The 18,939-nt window shown below is 43.5% G+C and overlaps 1 protein-coding gene across 3 annotated transcripts in view; it reads right to left on the bottom strand.

The window, feature by feature from the left end:
- Positions 1–18,939, bottom strand: part of FAT3 (FAT atypical cadherin 3) — a 1,056,928-nt gene that overhangs the window by 562,577 nt on the left and 475,412 nt on the right. The gene's annotated exons all lie outside the window — the stretch shown is intronic.

Below are 18,939 nucleotides of genomic sequence, written 5' to 3'. Positions count from 1 at the left end.
GAAACTCAGAGGCTCCGTGTATCAGAACTGAAACACCTTTTTCTGTCGGCTATTTAAAATTCACATAGCTCCCACAGGGCCCACTTACATGCATATGTGGCTGTTTTTGTACACACAAGGCTTTTAAAATCTGCTTAGTTTATGAGCTCCTAAGTTTGTACTTGTGGCAGTGGAGGGTAAAGTGACTTGCCCAAGGTCACAAAGAACGGCGATGGGATCTTACCCGGCAGTAATTCACAAGATAGAAACTTTACTTTAGTATTTTTGCTTAACATTGTTCTTATATCATTACTAAAACTAAGAAATGTTAATAATCTTTATTTTTTTGTTCCACGGTCACGTCGTTATTCTGTTGCCACCTTGTGAAGTCTTATGGGGCACTAATCTGTAAAATAAATGGAATGTATCAGTTGTACGGTTTTGTACAGTTTGTGTGATTTGATTTTTATAATAGCCCTAATTTTCAAAACAGACATACATGTTAGTCTGCTTTAAAAAAAATAGCGAGACCATGTGCCAGTGATGACTAAAAGAAACAGTCAGATTTATCCTAAGAAATCTCTCGGATGCAGAGAAAAGCATGGAATTAGAAGGTCTGGAAACACCAAAAATAAGCACTCCAATTATTATGATTCTAGAACTGAAACTGCAAGAGAAGGGAATAAAGGAACAAGATTCTGAAATGATGGTCCTTATTAGTGCAGACTTTTATTAGAAGGTTGTGTCAGGCAGAAGGAGGCCTTGGTTGCATTGGAAACTATTTTAAGTTGGATATTACAAGCACTAGTGTCAGTGTCACAGATGCTAGTCATGGAAATCAGACCAGAGAAGGTGATATGAGGAGATAAGAATAGAATCTGATGAAGCATTGCAATGGCACACTATGACGAAAGGTGTACCTCAGGGTTCAGCCCTATCTTCCTTATTATTTAATCTTTATCTGGCCCCCAATTTGTAAATTTGTGCAGGCTTTCACCTATTTGCTGATGACATCCAGTTTTATATTCTCCTGGAAAACACTTGGGATGAAACCTCAGCGACGATCTCACTGTGTCTTACTGCTATCAAATCCTGGCTTACATACAATAAGCTAGCATTAAATGTCTCTAAGACAGAAATAGTGGTTATTTAGCAAACCACTCTGAACTCTTCACTACTACAGTGTTTCCCCGAAAGTAAGACAGCGTCTTACTTTCTTTTTACCCCAAAAAGTCCCACTATGTCTTACTTTCAGGGTATGTCTTATATTGGAAAAAACCTGTAAGACATCCCCCGAAAGTAAGACGTAGTGTTCAAAAAAAAATAAAATGTTTTAAATACCTGTCGGAGGGCCGCGTGGGTCCAGGCGGCCGGCGGGAGCCGGGTGGTCGCATGTTAAATCTAGGCCGCGGGCGGGTGGGCGCTTGTTCCAGGCGGCGGGGGGACGCGCATTAGTTCGAGAAGGGCGGCGGGTGGTCGCGTGTTAAATCTAGGCCGGGTCGCACAGGCGCGCATTCATTCACTGCCGGTGGGGGGCAGCCCCCACCGGCAGTGAATGAATGCGCGCACAGGCCCACAGCGCCTGTGCGACCCCTGCGATTCGGCGCTGGGGGCTGCCGGTGGGGGCTGCTTTCGGCGCTCAAGGCAGTCACATGCCTTACATGCTCAAGGCATGTGACTGCCTTGAGCGCCGAAAGCAGCCCCCACCGGCAGCCCCCAGCGCCGAATCGCAGGGGTCGCACAGGCGCTGTGGGCCTGTGCGCGCATTCATTCACTGCCGGTGGGGGCTGCCGGGGCTGCCCCCACCGGCAGTGAATGAATGCGCGCCTGTGCGACCCAGCCTAGATTTAACACGCGACCACCCGCCGCCCTTCTCGAACTAACGCGCGTCCCCCCGCCGCCTGGAACAAGCGCCCACCCGCCCGCGGCCTAGATTTAACACGCGACCACCCGGCTCCCGCCGCCAGCCGCCTGGACCCACGCGGCCCTCCGACAGGTATTTAAAAATAATTTTTTTTTGAACACTACGTCTTACTTTCGGGGGATGTCTTACATTAGCCGACCCCCCTAAAATTCCCACTACGTCTTACTATCAGGGGTGTCTTACTATCGGGGAAACACGGTAACTGTCAAGATCAATGGAGATGATCTACATATTGTGGACCAAGCCAAGAACTTAGGTGTCCTTATTGACTCGATCCTGAGCTTTAGTCCTCAAATCAAGGCAGTTATTAGTATTGGTATCAACAAACTCAAACTAATTCGGAATTTGAAATCATTATTGGATTCAGATTTTTTTCCGTACAGTAATACTCCCAAACATTAATACTCTCTCCTGTGTTCTACTATAAATCCTTGTACTTGGGCCTACCAAAGATAGTATTCAAAACCCAGCCACGAGACTGATCTTGAGTTGCAGTATGAGAGAACACAATGCCGATATTGACCGAATTACATTGGCTCTCCATTCATCAGAGAATCGAATACAAGATTTTAACAACTGTGCACAAATTGTTATCAATGAATGCTTGTGCATGGATGAACACGCGTCTGACAATTTATAAACCGAATAGGCTCCTACGATCTATGGATTATGGCCTTTTGGAAGTGCCATCTATAAGAAATGCTCGTTTGTGTAATACAAGCATTTTCAGTAACAGCACCTTGACTTTGGAACACATTGAGCCAAGATATGTTATTAGAACATTGCCCTAAGACAGTCAGGAGTCTTTTAATGACTGCCTTATTCAGACAAGCTTTTTATTGTATTTTATTCTATCATATACAATGGTCAGCTACATAATTGCTTATTTTAATTTTTAATTCGCACATTTCATCGTGAATTTTGTTTTACATATGTTCTTAGCTGTAGTTGTATAATAGATCATTATTGTGTTATTGATTCTATGTTGAGAACACTGTTTTATTATTTGTTTTTTTTAATGATTGTGTGGTTTTCATGTTTCCCGCTTAGTGCTACTGCATAAGTGGGCTATAAATGAAATTAAATGAAATGGTTTTCTGATATTGTGAAATATGAACAGGGCAGATATGAAATGGAATTACTATGGCAGTCCATTCAGCAAAACATACATGACAATTTTAAGGTTGCCAAGAGAAGATATGATAATCTCATGAGGAAATTTTTTACAAGTATCACTTATACAGCGGATAACAATGTTATCCAGGAATAAATTCCAGAGTGAATGGCAGAGAATGTTGACATATGAAGGGACTCCAATGGAAAAGGCAAAGGTGTAGTGTACTACCTGCCTCACCATGTAGTAATAAGAAAGTCTAATACCAAGTTAAGAGTAGTTTGGTGCATCCTCATATGAGAAGGATCACTTTTCATTGAATGGCAATCTCCTATCTGGGTCTCCTACCTGAATCATATCTGAATCCAGATTTGCCTCACCATGTAGTAATAAGAAAGTCTAATACCAAGTTAAGAATAGTTTGGTGCATCCTCATATGAGAAGGATCACTTTTCATTCTCCTACCTGAATCATATCTGAATCCAGATTTGGCTGCATTAAATATTAAATCATTTGCATTAAATATTAAATCATTAAATATTAAATCATTTGGATGCATTAAATATTAAATCATTTCATCTTTGATCCAAAAGCACTATTTTCCTACGTCTCAGCGCTCACTAACCCATCCCCTCCCACTATTCCAGATGACCAAGCGCTTAACAAAGCCACGGAATTAGCAGACTACTTCAAGAAAAAAATCACCAACCTGACCGACCCTTTCACGACATCCATCCCCTTGCCCCCTCCCCCTCTCGCAACCCTACCTAAGCAAAACTCAAGTTTTGAATCCTTCGAGACCACATCATCTCTTGAGATAGAAAATATTCTCAAGAAAATGAAACCCTCCTCTCATCCTTCAGACACAATTCCAACTAACCTTCTCATTTCCATAAGAAACACTACCTCAAAGCCAATCTCTGATATCATAAATTGCTCCTTAACTCAAGGCCTTGTTCCTGACCAGCTTAAGCTCGCAATCGTAAAACCCCTACTAAAAAAACCAAATTTGTCGCCTACAGACCCAGCTAACTTCTGCCCAATAGCTAACCTGCCTCTGATCGCCAAACTTATGGAAAAGATAGTCAACAAGCAACTATCTGAATACCTTGAAGAAAACAACATACTCGCACCTTCTCAGTTCGGCTTTTGCAAATCGTTAAGCACAGAATCCCTCCTTATATCTCTAACGGACACCATCCTAACAAACCTGGAAAAAAAACAACCCTATCTCCTGATTCTCCTAGATCTCTCCGCGGCTTTTGATACGGTAAACCATTCAGCTCTATTAGATCGTCTCGCAGACATAGGCATCAAGGGAACTGTTCTAAGCTGGTTCAATTCCTTCCTGTGTAACAGATTCTTCAAGGTCAAGATAAATAACAAAGTATCTCATCCTGTACACTCAAACCTTGGAGTCCCCAAGGCTCCTCCCTCTCACCGACCCTCTTCAATATTTACCTTCTCCCTCTCTGCCACTTACTCACCAATCTAAAGCTAAAACATTACCTCTATGCGGACGAAGTTCAAATTCTCATCCCGATCACAGAATCCTTACGCAAAACTATGACACACTGGAACAGCTGCCTTCAATCAATAAATCACCTGCTCTACAGCCTCAACCTAGTCCTCAATCACAACAAGACAGAGATCCTAATTATCTCACAAGAGGACTTGAATGGGCTGCTCTATCCAACTGGAACCCCTCTATCAACCTTTCCCAAATTAAATCAATCTCCTCATGTGAGAGCTAAACTTTAAAAAATTTGTAAACACCACTACAAAGGAATGTTTTTACAAACTGCAAGTCCTTAGAAAGCTGAAACCACTACTTCACTTCAACGATTTCCGTTTGGTGCTGCAATCCGTCATCCTATCGAAAATCGACTATTGCAACTCCCTCTTGCTGGGGCTCCTGGCCAACACCATCAAACCCTTCCAGATGGTTCAGAACTCCACCACCAGAATCCTCACTAATACCAACAAAAAAGAACACATCACCCCCATCCTTAAGAACCTCCACTGGCTCCCCATTAAATCCAGGATCCTCTTCAAAGCTCTCACAACTATCCATAAAGCAATGCACAATATCTCCCCGCTCTACCTAAGCTCCCAACTGCATTACCATCTATCATCTAGACCCATCAGAGGTGCATACAAAGGCACACTCTACATCCCCCCAGCAAAATCTTCCTGAAGGAAACGCGCCTTTTCTTCAGCAGGCCCCAGTCAGTGGAATGCGCTCCCTCCAGACATCCGACTAGAACCTTGGCATACGACTTTCAGAAAGAAACTCAAAACCTGGCTTTTCAGCGAAGCTTTTCCAGAAACATAAGCCCCTTGTTCGCATCCAGCCTGCTCATTCCTCTGCCTTTTCCCACTCTCTGAGTGCATTAAGACTGCTTTTTGGCACGCTGGACCCTTCCTGTATTCTCCTCAGTAATTTATTGATTGTTACTCACCCAAGATGTTTTTTTCACTTATCTCCCATTATTATTGAGCACACTTCTTCATGTAGTTAAATATTGCTTTCTTGACTATAGTTTTCCCCTATCCCAGTTTCCTGTATTCCTTGTTCCATATACCGCCTCCGGGCGAACTCGTTCTGTCTAAATGTAAACCGATGTATTTGTATGTCATACAGGAACACCGGTATATAAAAATTAAAAATAAATAAATAGCAATAATGGCAGACATTAAGAAGGTTTTTCTATAGATACACTTAACAGAGAAGGATCCAGATGCAACAAGATCTGTGTTGATTTGTAGATCCCCAGATCCAAACAAAGAGATAATGTTGTGTGTTATGGGAATGATTAGGAGCCTTACCTAGTCCATTTCTTTTAGCAACAATTATCAAGCTTCATTTGAAAACATATGGCAAGATCTTTTCTAAAAACTGCTCAAATCCTAAATGAATGTCTTTATGTGGATGAATCTATGACTTGCCTGACATGGAAAAAAGGACCAGCCAAATTTATATTTGAGCTGAAAACACTTTTAGAGTTCATGAAATGTCTGAGGAATACTAAGTATAATGTACTTCAGACATCAGCGAGAATTTTCAATGCAATAGGTTCCTCTCGCCTATCATTGTCAGAGCAAAATGTCTTTTTCAAGAGAATGGAGAGAAAGAGAAGATCCTCAAGCACTTAGGGCTGCAATCTGTGACCAAGAAAATATGACAGGATATAGAAATAGTCCTAATTGTAAAGGGCGCCAACAGCTATGTTGTCTATACATATTACATCCTATAAACTCTAGGAGACAGCTCTTTTTGGAACACTGCAAGTACTATGGAGAGCATGAGCAATCAATTTAAGAGACTGAGATTGGAATGAGGTTCAGTCCTATGCAAAATAAACTCATTTGGAGACCCTGTCCCTATGTAGGTTATAATATTAGCTTTCTCAAGTACATAACAATGCACATAGATTTGACATCTTATATATTTTCATTAACACGCTGATTAAATAAATCAATGCTTTAAAATAAGCAGGCAAATTAAAACAATTAACTCATCTGGATACATCCATAGTTCTATTTAATCTTTCAAAACAGAAACAGTCACATCTATTATTTTCTTCAGTAGCATTGATTATAGTAATGCCCTAATTCCCTATCAAATTAAGGAATGTCTACCTGCTCTGATTATTAAGGTTCTCCATTTGTTTTATGTTAGTTCTTTACATTGGCAGTGGGTAGCTTTTTTCTGTGGGTTACCCTATAATGCTCTGAAGCACCTTTAACATGAAATGAGAATTGATTATGTGACCTTTGATGGCATTATAAGGTCAAACACCACCTCATTCCTTGATCAGAAAGTAAACCAACTGTATGTTTTAATTGGCAGATAGCTACATATTTCTAGTCAATATCATAGCTGGTATTAACCTAGTCTTGAGGACTTTCCAAAGAAGTAGACTATGATGACAGATAAAGAGAACCATGCCCCTTCTTGTTTGCCCACTGCCCTCTCCTGCCGCATGAACACCAAGGTTCAAGTTTCCCAGTAACATATCGCAAACAAGACTAGCTATGTTTTTATGATGCAAATTTTAATCGCTATTAACAGTGATTTGAAAACCTCCTTGACTAGCAGTAACAGTTTCACAAGAGAAACAAGAAGCTGGCACACTAAAACATTCTCTCTCAGACCACAGAAATAGCCAATAGGAAGGCTTCTTACTGACTTCCAACAACAAATCAGAAACCGCTTCACGGAGCACAAAGAATGGACAAAGGAGACAAGACAAGTCCCTGGGGTCTTTCTGTAAGACAGTCTACTCTCCCTCCTCTCAGCAAGGGCTTGATGGCTCCTCTGTTTTGTTTTCTTTTCCTAGTTTTACCATTGACTATGGAACTCTCCTTCAATCCCTCTCTTCATTAGCTAAGAGTTGGTCCCTGAAGTCATGCTTCAGGGATCTTTTTTTATTTTTTAATGTTTTGCTGGCTTGATGCTGCCCTTGGAACCAGCAAGGTTTGGCTTCTGTCATCTTATCTGATGGCTGTTACAGGTTATTTTAAATTGTTTTGACGTTTTACTGCTACAGGCATTCTCCTACCCCAGCCTGAAAAGGTCAGCTCCTGCAGTCCTGCCCCAGGGCGCTTTTTTTTTTTTTTGCTATTGTTTTGTTGACTTGCTGGTGTACAAGGAACCTCCTCTCACCTGAAAATGTTCAGCTCCTCGGGTACGATCAAAGAGCAATGTGTTTTTAATGTTTTACTGGCTTGCAATTGCCTGTGGAACCCTGCCCGCCTCCCCCCCCCCCCAACTCCCCCCCACCTTCTCCATCCTGGTGAAGTTTGTAGCTACCAGTCTCCTCCGTACCCTTACATTTGTGAAAAGGGATAACATTTGTCCAACTCCAGTTCTTTTGAACCAGTTCTGTCTCCCACAAATGATTGAACTGAACTGTGGGTAAAGCAGTAAAAACCTACAAAAGCTCTCTAAGGGCCCGCTTTACTAAACCTTTTCTCCTGTTCTGGGTCTATGGGGGGTGAAAAACCTTATTGAATCAGGCCCTTAATTCCATGGGGGTAATTTTTCAAAAGGATTTACGTGCTTAAAACTGGGTTTTACACACAAAAAGTGGGCTTTGGAAAATTGCTACAATATATGCTATTCAATTGTCAATAGGTTTTATATGCATAAGTGCAATTTAAGCATGTAAACGGCCTTTTGAATATTGCCAAGATTTATGCTAGTTTTATGAGCATTACCAACAAATCCTAGTTCATCTAATTAACAGCAAAAATGCCCTCACTGTAATACAGCAAGCAAAATGGAATAGTTATAAATGTCCTAAGCTTTGTATTGTAAACATTTGTCCAGTACTTGTAAGCAACATAAAAATGAGACCTACCAAGTGCTTGATAGTAACCACATATTGCTAGAAAACTACAAACTCCAACCTCTTGTTATCATAAGCAAATCTCAAATTACTTGTGAAGGGCAGCCAGTGAAGTTAATATTCAATTTCTGACACTGCCAAACCTGCTCTTCACACTGTTGCTCAAGGTCTATCTACTTTTTTGTTTGTTTTTTACTTTTTAATTATCATTTTTAAAAATCTTACAAAGATTAACTTTGCGCAGAAACAGTGAAGAGACTAGAAGTATTCAGAAATAAACAAATCATCAAAAAATAATTCAAAGAGAAAATTCTCTTCAAAGTAAACCCTTCCAACCATGGGTGGTGGGGAGGAGGAAAAAAAAAGAGAATAATAATACAGGAAACACCAAAGAAATAGAAAAAGGCCATTAACATGAAAAAAAAAAACAATCCAAAACCTTACCAGTCGACTCTTAATCAGTTAAGAATAAAGATGGAGCAGCCAGCGTTCTCCTTTCCAGAAAACTTTTCAATTGCTCAGGAGCAAAAAAGATATAACATGCCGATCTAATTTCGACAATACAAAAGGAGGATCCTAAAGCCTGCACCTCCTGACGCATGGCCAGGAAGCCTCTCCTTTTTTCCTGAGTGGACCTAGCCAGGTCAGGATAGATCCTAACTAGCTGACCCAGGAAATTAACATTTTAATTACGAAAATAAACTTTCATAACCAAACTTAGGTCTGATTCAATAAAAAAGGAAACTAATAACACCCCCCCCCCCCCCTCTCAATAATCTCTTGTGAAGAAGATTCCAAAAAAGGAGTCCAATCAGCAATTTCAGGAGAGATTTGAGAGGCAGCTTGAGCAGCTGCAGATCTAAATGGAAGAAAGTACAGTTTATTAATCGGTGGAATTTTCTCTTGTGGGAGATGTAAAACTTCCATAAAGTATTTTCTCAGTTACTTGAGGTAATTCACCCATAATTTTTGGAAAATTAGTGAGAGGTTTAAACTGTTGTGAATCCCGCGAGCGGTCTCACTCACCTCATGGCGTGGACCTGTCTTCTTGGGCAGCCTCTCCCCCTCCCATTGCCGCTCCTGCCCTGATGCGTCCTTGAGTTGCCACCAGTCTTCACGGACGGAGGTGCTGCTCAGCTCCTAACGCTGCTATCTCCTGCTTCTAAGCGGCTAGGAGTGCCGCTGATGCTGCCACTAATGTACTAATGCCAACATGCTGCTTCTGCTGTGTTCTCCTAGGCACATGCGCGCACCCCTCTTAAAAATGTAAAAGGCCCATGTCAGGAAAAGCTCCGCGGCCTTTCCCGATGACGTCAGCCTGCTTGCCCTAGGAGTTGCTTCATTCCTGGAGTTCCTTTACCACCTCTTCACTCCAGGAGACTTTGGAGTTCCAGTTCTTCGCTCTTTCATAGTCTTCGTGTTCCTGTTCTTTGTTGGAATTCCTCTTTGTTCCATGTTCCTGGTCTCTAGATAGTCCTTGAGGCTTCTGTTCCTGATGTCAAGTTCCTGATTTTCCATTCCTCATCTCTAAGCTTCATCTTCCTGGTTTTCTCTCTCGTCCCCTCCTCCAGGCGTGCCAGCGACATGGTCCGTGATTGGCCCACAGTGGGTTGTGTAGGGCGTCTCGTGGCACAAGGCCTGCCTGCTTCGCTGGTCAAGTCTCCGGAAGTCCCTTAATTTTATTTATTTATTTATTTATTTATTTAAAATTTTTAAATACCGACATTCATCAATGATATCACATCGGTTCACAGTGTAACGCAAACAGACGCCTGGGGTAGCGCTTTACATCGAACAATTATAACATGTTAACAAGAGAGTAATTGAGGGGGGGGGGGGAGATATAAGGGGGAGTATAGCACTAAATGTTATAAACAAGATTTGCAAATATATACATTATGCTAGGGTCCCGTCCCTGGTTCTGAGTTCCTGAATCCTGTTCCTGGTCCTTGGAGTTCCTTGCCCAGCTTCCGTCCATGTCCTAGCCTCAAATCCAGAGTCTGCTTCCCCTTCGGTATGGTACGCGACCAGCCCACGGGCTGTGTAGGGCACTCTGCAGGGCAGGGCTCTATCTGCACCTGAATCTTGAATCCTGAATTTTGAACCCGAGTTTGAATCTTAACCTGAATCCTGATCTGAGTCTGAATCTAATCTTGAACCTGAATCTGTAGCTGAGTCATTGTCTAGTTCCTTGTTTCCAGTGCCTTTGTCTAAGTGCCTTTGATAAGATCTTGTCCCCAGAATCAACCTCTGTCCTCGACCTCTGTCTTTCCTGACACGTCGTTCCAAAGTGGCATGTCCGAAACCACTTTCGAGTGGCTGGAGGGCTATTACAGAGACCATCATTGTGTTGTTGGGCCTCATTCTTAGTGCGTGCAGGTTCAGCACCAAGTCCAAGCTACATTGCAAGTCCAGCCCATACCTGAATACACGTGCCTCCCACAGTGTGTATCTTGGAGCCTCACCTTGCAGTTATACCATGGTCCAAGGGCTCACTTTCTCTCGAGAAAGCGATTGCATTCCGCACTTGCAACATAAATATCTAAGACAATTCTCCACAAGTTCAAGCCTCTGACAAAGAGAACCCTGTTCCTGCATTATAGTGGTATTCACAGATTCCAGCCTTTTAACTGCAATATCAAGTGTTTCAATCTGCCCGGCCTATTGAGATAATGCTCTCTGATGTTCCCGAACTAAATTATTAATTTTAGAGGAAAGAGTATCAACTCAATGAATACAATCCGAAAAAAAGAAGTGAAAGGCTGGCGACTAAGTACCATAACGCAAGTCACTTCAGCCAGCTTAGATGGAAGAAAGAAGCAGTTCTCTGCAGAGGATTCATCCAAGGCAGAGGAACCAACAGCATACCGCTCTGAATCGCCCAGTTGCTGCTCTGATGGTGAATGAGGGGTTAAAAAACTCTCCCTCCTGCAGACCTGGAATGTCAAGCTGGGATCTGCGGCTGTCTTCTCCCTCTAGTGAGGAAACCACACTGGTCGCACTTTCCGTCAAGGCTCTGTAGATGATATCATCTCCCAGCATCCTGACCGCATTCAGTCGGAGGAAGGCAGCTGTCGAGCGGACTTAAAGATGCCTCATCCCTGGTGGCGACAGGTTCTCCTCCATCCATGCAACAATGGGGCTCAGCTGGAGAACACACACTCAACGACTGTAAGCTGCCTGGTGGAGGAGGAGGCTCAGAAAGGTAAACACAGACTCATCCTTTCCTCTTGGGAGCCATGGAGAAAAATGAAAATGAAACAGACAGCAGGGAATGTGTGTCTGTTCATACGGCCATCTTCAAGGCCTATCTAAAATCATCTAAAACATAAGAACATAAGAACTTGCCATGCTGGGTCAGACCAAGGGTCCATCAAGCCCAGCATCCTGTTTCCAAAAGAGGCCAAACCAGGCCACAAGAACCTGGCAATTACCCAAAGGAATTACCCAAGGAAAGCAGTGCTCTGTAACCTTGGCTCAGGGTCCTCAAGGGCCAAAATCCAGTAGGGTTTTCAGGATATTCCTTATGTGTATGCATGAGAGATATTTGCATGTCCACTGCTTTGACTGTGTGCAGATCTCTTTCATTCATATTGAGTAGGAATATCCTGAAAACCCAAGTGAACTGCAGCCCTTGAGGGCCCCTTCCTTCCCCCAACCCTCAACCCTATCCTAGCTGGCTACATAGGAATATGGATGCTCCTGAGAGGAAGAGGCAGAGGAATTTACCACATCCCTTTTCAGGTCACTACCACTGGAAGGAAATGCTCACTACAGCGTTTATAATATATTACAAAAGTACAAGTTTCATTCACGAGTGACTTGAAGCCTTCCCAGCCCATGAAAGAAGGGCTACACAAGAGTGAATATGGAAAGTAAGAGGGCCCAAAAAAGGGGATGGAAAACAGTGCAAGGCAATGAATGGGGAGACATTTAAGGACTACACGGAAGGTGGATGTAATTTCTGCCATTCACATACAGCAAACAGACACTCAGTTTGGGTTAAGTGTTGATCAGCTGCCACTCCCGAGCTTCTAGCCCTAAGAGCAGATAGAATCCTTGAATGCAGAAATAAAGTGAGCCTTACCACCTATAACATTTGGAAGCACAAGGCAATGCGTTAATTTCTTGCTAATTTTATCGTATGCAGAGTAATTGCACCAGATTGTCAAATTTGATATCCTTTGGTTCAGAGTACCTAACATTACTTTGAATCTAAACAAACTCAATAACAAGTAAAGTAATTAATCAGCTTTGTTCATTTCCCTTTTTAATAGTTATCAAAATAATTACCTTGTTTAGCGCTGCCAAATCAAAACATCAGTAATCAGAAAAATAAGGGTTTATTTGGGCTCTACGCCATCTACAGACAGCATGTTGACTGCCAATGGGAACTTATTGTAAAAGCTTTCAAGTACATTGGCCACATAAATAAGTGGGATTTATTTCAATAGTAGCTAATGTGTGGTTTCAGCCCTTACCTTTCTACTATATATTCTTGCCAATTAATGCACTATTGGAAAATTTTATTTGCACTAATAGTCTTTCAGATTGTGATGCCCCTGTAGGCTGATGAACACTGGCTCATGAAATTTATGTAATGCAAAAACTTCCTGAACAGGTCAAGATTAAAAAAAACAAACACTTTTTTTTATAACATCTTCAGTGCTATTTTTTTGTTTTCTCTTTTTTATTTTACTTTTGAGACATTGATAATTGTTTTGCAAATTCCAAAAAGTGTATTCAGTGGTGGTGGTGGTGGTGGGGATGCATTCTTTGCTCTTTCCTTAGGTTTAGTGTTTCTGAATGATCTTGTGAAAATTACTTTTTCCTGATTGCAAAAGAAACACAAAGAAGATGCTGCTGTGAACATTCCAAACAATGCACTATGTCCTGAACTAATTTAGGATCTAATTCCCCTTAGAAGTAGCAGCAAACAGAGTCAGCCCTTCCAGCAAAAGCTTTCCTTACTCGTTGGGTTACTATAATGAGTTCAGACCCAAAGGAAAAAGGTAATAAAAGCCTTCTCAAATCTAGAGGTTGTAGAATGAAACTTTTGCCTTTTCTTAATTTTATAGCTATTCCTCATTGACCCACATCAGCATCTTCCAAAGATCTCAGCTCATTTTTTTTTTCTGTAATGAACCTGGAGGCTAAAAATAGTTCTGGCTGGACTTCAAGTGCCTGGTAAGCTTCTTTCCTTGTTTAATAAAGATAAATGTTAATAAAGCATTCCACCACCTCTGCAGTCTACTATATAAATGTATTTAAAGGCAGTGTGTATGCAGGGCCGGCGGAAGCCATAGGCGGTGGCCTAGGGCGCTGGAAGTGGGAGGGACGGCAGAGTAGCCGGTAAGGGAGGCAGTTTTGAAAGGACGGATGAGATGAGAAGTGGCATGGTTGAGGCACGGAGCTGGAGGCGTTTTCCATTTTTTGGGTATGTATTTCTTTGTCGTGTGCGATTTGAGAGAAAGAGAGAGAGAGAGAGAGAGAGAGAGAGAGATCATGTGACATTACCACCCAGGGCAGCTGAACATCCTTCCAGCAGCACTGTGTCAAATCCTCCAGGGCAGATAGTAGATAGTAAATGCCGTCTACCATGCTATTTGTCTGGAATCTTTTGCAGGTAATTCCTCCCACATTAAATACATAAGCAATTGCCTAAAACAGTGGTTCCTAACCTGGCGTCTGTGGACCCCTAGGGGGTCATGAGACCATCACAGAGAGTCTGCCAGAAAGAAGTCAACCAAAGTGCAACTGCTGACAAACAAAGCAGGCTAACCTCACCTCTGAGGAGCTCTGCTGTAATCCCCCTGCCTGCTCCTATGCCGATGAGAGGGAGAACACAGCTTCAGGAACCCAAACTGGCACAGAGAGGAGGCGGGGAAGAGTGTGGCTGATTGCCACCATGAAGTTGCGCCGAGAGGAGGGGGAACCATGCTGCCACCAGTACCTTCCAACAGCCGCTGCTCCACATGACTGGCGGCAGCAACAGCAAGCAGGATGATGACCCTGAGGAGCATTTCTGGCCACTGCTGCGTGTGCTCTGGCTCTCCTACTGGCCCGACAGTGAGGGGAAAAAGCTGCACTGATGGGACAGTATCGCCATGGTAGGGGTCAGAGGGCCATAGTGGGATCAACACTCAGAAAAGGGTGGAGAAGAGGTCACAGGGAAGAGAAGGCAAGAAGGAAAGTATAGGAGTAAAAATACTTGGAAGGGGCATTAAGAGAGAGGAGGGCATAAGGAAGTGCTATAAACTGTTTGGCACCATGGGTGCAGTGGCGTAGGGTGACTGCTGACGTTGGTGGTCATCAGAACATTTGCTGCTGCCATGTGGCCAACCCTCTCAGCTGCCTCTCCAGCTTGACATCATCAATAGAGGCCAAGCCCAATGACATTGAGCCGGCCTTTGATGATGATGTCAGGCTGCGAGAGGGTTCAGAGTGTTGGCAGCCCAGAGCAGGAGCAGTGCTTTACTTTATCAGTAACTGGTGCTGGCAGTCACGAACCCCTTATGGCAAGCTGCTGCCTGAGGTGAGGGATGAGGTACCCCCCACCGCCTCTTCTAAGCTACCCAAAAGGGACAGACTCTCCAAGAGACAGGCCAGCATCAATTCATCATACAAAAAAAAAATATATATTCAAATTCTGGTGTCGCGTTGCTAACAGCCACACAAACACCTTTCACTGCTAAAACCTTTTTGAAGTAACAGAAAACACTTCAAAAAAGACATTCAGAGCCTAAATAGAAAACCTGCCAACCCATAAAAAAAAAACTCCCAGGCAGCACGGCAAATATTTCTGTAGGCCCTAGAACACCAATACACTTTCTACTGGAAAAATAGAAATGCCAAACAGCAGAATCCTTCACCTCAACCTTATACACACACACACACAAAAAAAACACAAAATGCCCCTACCTATTACAAAATAAGGGACCACAAATTAAAAACAGAAAAATGTAGCCAAAATCTGAAATGGAAACCCCCAAGAAGCCCAACTCTGCATGTAGTGCAACACCAGAGAAAAAGAAACAGAAATGCATTTCTTCCTGAACTGAGCTTTATACACTTCCGGTATGCTGAGACACCGTCTTGTGCATTTGTGCTGTTCTGAACTGTAAATTTAAACAAGATTCCTGCGGTGGACAAATACAGTAGACTTCCTGTTTGCTGAGATGTTAATCCATTTACAGACTGCGCGCTGAGCTATTGTGCCTAAGCTAATGTAGCTGCACTACTAGTTACTATGAAGGAATTAACATTATTTGAATGGTTATCTTCTTTTTCATGTTGCTCTTATATATATATATATATATATATATATATATATATATATATATATATATATATCCCCTGAAGCAGCCCACGTTGTATGGGCGAAACTCGGTCCGAGTCAGGAACTGGTTTTTATCTTTAAAGTATTTCCTGACACCGATCTAATTCTGTTCTGGTTGCATTGCTGCTATGTTGGATCAGCTTCCGTGTTGTTTTCTGGGACCATCCCTCCTTTGTTGTCTGGGCATTTTATTTTTTATTGAGTTGGTGCTGCTCTCTCTCTTCAGTCTTCTCCATTCCACATTCCATTTCTTCTCTCCTCTTTCCCTACATCTGTCTCAGACATCGATCCCTCTTTGATCTTTTTCTCAATTTATCTCTTCTTTTCCTTTCTATCCATTCATAATTAAATTTCACCCTCTTCTCCTCTCTCTAACCTTCCAGTTCTCAGGCTCCCTCTTTTCACCGCTCAACTATCTACCAGTTTTCCATCTCCCAAGCCCCCTCTAGTTCTCCCATTCCCAGTCTCTCATTCCTTTTCCAGGATCCTATCCCCCCTTGTCTTTCACCCATTCTCTAGTTCCCCATTCCCATCACCCTCTGTACTCATCCTATCCTCATCTACCTTCCTGTGCTCTCATCCCCTCACCAGCCCCTGCTCCTTTCCTGGCCTCTAGCTCATTCTTCTGTTTCTTACCCCCTACCGGCGACCTCTTTCACCACCTTCCCAGACCCACTATCTATCATCCCCTTCACAGACCCATTCCCCTTTGCACACACCCCTCCACAGCCCCTCAAGTCTTTTCCACTGACTTTCACCTTCTCTCCAGTCCTCCAGGCCATTCACACTACCTCTCAATCCTTCCACACCCTTCAGTCCTTTTCTATTACCACCCATGTGACACGCTCACTCATACTCCCCCCAGCCAATCTAACACCCCCACTAGCAACCACCCAACTGCTAGATCCCCGTTGCCCCACTAAGTCCCAGCTCTAAACCATTCACAAGTCCATGCTCTGCCCTCCAACTCTGTCAGAGTTCCAGCTCTTAAAGCTGCCCCCAATACACAAATCTGTGCTCTCTCCATGTCCCTGTTCTCTACCCCAATACTGCTCTCCCTGAGTCCCCAAATCCCATTCTTCCCATGAGCTCATCCAGGCCACAAATCTCATTCTTCCTATGCTCTCACCCCATCCTCACAGTCCCCTCAGTACCTGCCTCCCATTCTTCTCCTTGCATTGCCCCCCCCAGTCCTTGATTCTCATTCTTCTTCTGTTGCCCCACCCCCTTCTCACCTTCCCCTGATGTCCTCCTCAGTCCTATTCATCCCTTACATAGTCCCTTTTCTCCATCTGCACCAACCAGTACCTCTAGCTTGAACATGGGTGCCTCCTCCTTCTTGTGGCCCCACAATGAAACACTTCCTGTTTGAATTGCAAGGATCTGTATCTACAGAGCCCTGCATGGTTCAATCATCCACTGTTAGAAATGCCCAGGGCCACACAGTTCTAACAGCAGATGTTTGAACCTTGCGGGCCTCCATAGATACAGAGCCTCGCAGTTGAAGCAGGAGATTTAGCCTGCAAGAGGGAGGAGGCACCCGATTTTGAGCTGAAGGTCAACAGCATCGAGGTGCCTTTTGGGGAAAGAGATGAATGAATTTGGGGGAGCACAGAGGAAACCAGGAGGCAGGGATTAGTGCGTGATTGTGTGGAAAGGGAACAGCCTGTAAAGTTGGTGATGCATGGCACACTGTGCACTATGGATGCTACGCCCCTGCATGGGTGCCTTAAACATGCTACTGCATGCAACCTGCTTTACTGCGACATTTGTATCTATGTAAGTGCTTTCAATACACTGCTAAAACTTATTGTTGTGCTGATATATTGTTATGACTTGGAAGGTGGACCCTTGGTCCGGCGATGAACATAAGTCCCACCGTCGGAAGGCGAGGCTAATCCCGAGGATCACAGGAGGTGATAGATGGAAATCTGGATGCAGGCGCCTCCTGCAGGTCGTGTAGTCCAGATAGCTGGCGCCTCCAGCAGGTCGTGGGATCTGTAGCTGGCGCCTCCAGCAGGTCGAGGAATCGTTAAGCACAGTTCAGAGATCAATGCCAAGGGAGCGTCCGCAGCCAGTCCAGAGGTCCAGAACCAAAGAATATTCCGCAGCCGGTCCAGGGGTCAAGAGCCAGAATACTCCACAGCCAGTCCAGGGGTCGAGAGCCAGAGAAGGAAAAGCAGCCAGTCCAGGAATCAGGCACGAAGGGTCAAAAAGCAGGAACAAACCACGAGAGCCAAGAAGCCAAGGCAAGGTCTGAAGGCTCAGACCTTGCCTTAAATAGTTTCCCGAAGATGGAGCCTACAGGAAGGAACTCAACCTACTTCTTGTAGAGGCTCCTTTAAATCCTGGTTACTGCCACCCGCGCGGCCCTAGGGAACTTCAGGGGGCGGGGCTAGCCATGCGGAGAGGACGCCGCGGCCATGTTGGAGGCGGCAGCCACTGCTGCGGAAAAGACCCGCTGACGCCGGCCTCAGTGTTGGCGGTTGGCCCCACCGCTCCGGTGAGTGACCGGCCCTGGTTGCGGTTTGCCGCTGCCAGCGGCCATAACATATATTTCTATTCTTAACTAATTAGTCCTGTGCTGATTTAATGAGATGTTATATTCTTAGACCTGTTGTACAAGGTTAGTCCTGTTCATTTTTTTTTCTTTATTTATATATTGAGCTAGTTTAGTACTATCTTTGATGGATATCAGGTTTAGACCTTACTGAAGTCTCCTTGGAAGACTTTATGTATTTATTTAGTCACTGGCCAGATTGCAAAGTTGGTCGAATAAACTTGTCCAGCTAACTTTGGAGTGATATTCAATGGTGAAGACACACCATGGAATATAGCCGGCTATCTTAAAGATAGCTGGATAAATGTATCCGGCTAACCTTAGGACTATTCCACAGCATAACCAGAGTTAGCAGGATAACTTTTCTGCCTAACCTAATTCCATCCAGAGATGCCTAAGGGTTATCCAGCTAAATTTTAGGAAGATAATGAGCTTTCTGGCTAAATTTTAGCCAAACAAATGCTCAAAATATTCACCAATCATCTGGATAACTCATAAATTCTTTGGCTAATTGCCTTTGATTATGGACATTCTGCTGGCCACAACTGTTAAGTCTCCTTCAGATTGTATGTTAAATATATGGTACCCCACCTTGGGTGAATCTTTTATTCAAAAAGGTTGGCAATAAATCCAAATAAATAAAAGAACACATGGGTTAGGGTGGTGGGT

Source organism: Rhinatrema bivittatum, chromosome 5 (assembly GCF_901001135.1).
Source record: "Rhinatrema bivittatum chromosome 5, aRhiBiv1.1, whole genome shotgun sequence".
Lineage (NCBI taxonomy): Eukaryota > Metazoa > Chordata > Amphibia > Gymnophiona > Rhinatrematidae > Rhinatrema > Rhinatrema bivittatum.
This window is presented reverse-complemented; position numbering and strand designations above follow the sequence as displayed.